The sequence below is a fragment of the Haplochromis burtoni genome, unplaced genomic scaffold, assembly GCF_018398535.1.
Source record: "Haplochromis burtoni strain Fernald_Lab_line unplaced genomic scaffold, NCSU_Asbu1 Contig_410, whole genome shotgun sequence".
NCBI lineage: Eukaryota > Metazoa > Chordata > Actinopteri > Cichliformes > Cichlidae > Haplochromis > Haplochromis burtoni.
In genome coordinates, this window is record NW_024582771.1 from 37,336 (window position 1) to 40,044 (window position 2,709).

Genomic DNA, 2,709 nt, shown 5'->3' on the forward strand with positions numbered 1-2,709 from the left:
TAGAATCAAGACAAAGGACTGTGACATTCTTTTAATTATTAAAACCTTCAATTTGTTTGTCAGCTTAGACAACAAAATCATAAGTATTTGGTGTGCTAAACATAAATATAATTCTCTATCCTTTCTTTATATACTGATACAAAAAACTGTGTGAACATTTCTTAAAAGGGGGTCTGCCCATGTCTCTGTTCTTGAAAGTGGAATAGAAACAACAAGATAAAAATACATCAATACAAATATTCATTTACACATTTGGAGCACAGAGATGTTTCCATTTTCATGTAAAAAAAAAATTTACAAATTAAAAACATTATGAGGGATGATAGCCTCCATGGCTAAACAGACAAAGGAATAATCTCCAGAGATATAAACTGCGAAACATCAAGGAGAACAACTAGAAATGTGACGAGGTACCACCCAAATGTTGACTGACAGCTGATCTCTGTGCAGAACAGAAATGGGGCAACAATAAAATGAAACTAAAACACATTTAAACACAATATGAAAGATTCATCTATTTCATTTAAAACTAGCAGTGTTTCACAAGTAAAGCCAGAGTCCAGCATAGAGCGGCTGAGTGAATGTGGTCTGGACTCTGTGGAGGAGAGTCATGGTTTCAGAGACGCTGTAGAAGGACAAAATACCTGCTCTGTGATCCAGGTACACTCCTACTCTGGAGGAACGAGGACCTGAGACAGGAGTTTGGATGTTGTTGTACCAAAATGTAAAACTGTTTTTGTAATAATTGAATGCCCAAGAATTTTCATTACGTCCCAATTTGCACTCATTACCCCACCCTGCTCTACTGATATCCTTGTATGCGACTGCGACATGAATTCCTCTCCCTCTCCACTCCACCTCCCAGTAACAACGTCCAGTCAGACTCTCTCTACTCAGGGCCTGACACCAATAAGTGAATTTGTCTGGATGATGGTAATAACACTGTTGTTCATTCATTACTGTTACTTTTCTGTTCCCCTCTGACAATAACAGACATTTGTGTGCTGTGTTTGGATCCAGTGTGATTTCACATGAATATTTTAAGAATTCAGCTCTGGTCTTTGGCTCTGGCTCCACTTCAGTGACTGTCAGTGAGATGTTTGTCCATTCCTCTCTCAGAATGTCCTGTAGTTTATCTCTGACCTCTGACACAGCTGCTGTCACATCCTCAAAGTAGCTCAGAGGACGGATATTGATGCTGGATGAGTCTGTAGACTCACTGAGTGCTGACAGTGAGGGGTAGTTGTGTAGAAACTGGATGTGATCCTCTGTGTGTGAGAGCTGCTTCAGCTCAGCATCTTTCCTCTTCAGCTCAGTGATCTCCTGCTCCAGCTTCTCCTCAAGCTCTTTGACTCGACTCACTTCAGTTTCCTGCTGGGATCTGATCTGCTGCTTCACATCAGAGCTTCTTTTCTGGATGAGATGGATCAGCTCAGTGAAGATCTTCTCACTGTGCTCCACTGTTTGATCAGCAGACTGATTGATGGCCTCCACCTCCTGTTGAAGCAGCTTCACATCTTTCTCTCTGTCCTGGATTCTCTGCTGGATGTTTTGTCGACTCACCTCCAGCTCTCTCTGCCTCTCAGTCCTTTCTGCTGCAGCTGAGACTGTGTCGTGGCCTTTATGTTCATCCACAGAGCAGAGATAACAGATACTCTGCTGATCAGTACGGCAGAACATCTTCATCACCTCATCATGACGAGAGCAGATGTTCTCCTGGAGCTTCTTGGAGGGCTCCACCAGCTTGTGTTTCTTTAATGGAGCCACATCATAATGAGGCTGAAGGTGTTTCTCACAGTAAGATGCCAGACAGAATAAACAGGACTTGAAGGCTTTCATTTTTCTTCCAGTGCAGACATCACAGGCCACATCTTCAGGTCCAGCATAGCAGTGATCAGCAGGAGCAGCTTGGAGTCCAGTCTTCTTCAGCTCCTCCACTAAATCTGCTAACATGGTGTTTTTCACCAGGACAGGCCTCGCTGTGAAAGTCTGTCTGCACTGAGGGCAGCTGTAGATTTTCTTCTTTTCCTCTTCATCCCAGTGGGTTTTAATACAGTTCATGCAGTAGTTGTGTCCACAGGGAATAGTCACCGGATCCTTCAGTAGATCCAGACAGATTGAACAGCAGAACCTTTCTTGCTGTGCCATTTCACCTTGCAGTGTCTAATTGTCAGAAACAAGGAAAGTAGTTGCTCACCACAGACATGCTGGTTACACCCATCGAGGAACTAGAAAACATGTGAACAAGGAAATTTATGCACCACCGAAGTGGGCGGAGTCAACAGTGGTTTTTCCAGGAACAGGAGTTTCTGAAGAGGCAGGACATGTTTGGCAAGTACAGCCATACAAACCTGTCACAGTAGAGAGGACTTAAATGCAAGACAGATCTGTTAAGAAACATAACGCGAGCCTTCATTGGCTGAAAAAAGACAGAAGAATCCCCTAAAAGGACATTAGAATCACACAAAACAGGAGGGAGAGGATCGTCTAACAAACAGGTTAAAGAACTGACGCTGTGATAATCACAAAAAAAGAAAACCACACAATGATGCAGACAGTTTCTTTTTAAAGCTTAGAAAATCAAAATCATAAGTCAAAGAATAGAACATTTGGAGTTTAATCAAACACAAGAAAACAATAAATAAGAGAATACAGTCACTTCATGCACTACACATACAGCATGTGTTTATTTTTATTCTTATTTATTCT

At 42.0% G+C, this 2,709-nt stretch overlaps 1 long non-coding RNA gene and 1 pseudogene across 1 annotated transcript in view; both read right to left on the reverse strand.

Moving 5' to 3' along the window:
- Positions 1-545: 545 nt before the first annotated feature.
- On the reverse strand, positions 546-2,163 carry LOC106632308 (annotated as a pseudogene).
- LOC121812029 overlaps positions 546-2,709 on the reverse strand; it is an 18,349-nt gene continuing 16,185 nt past the window's right edge. Inside the window, exon 4 of the long non-coding RNA XR_006052826.1 lies at positions 546-1,071. This is a non-coding gene — a long non-coding RNA (uncharacterized LOC121812029). The remainder of the gene's footprint in view (positions 1,072-2,709) is intronic.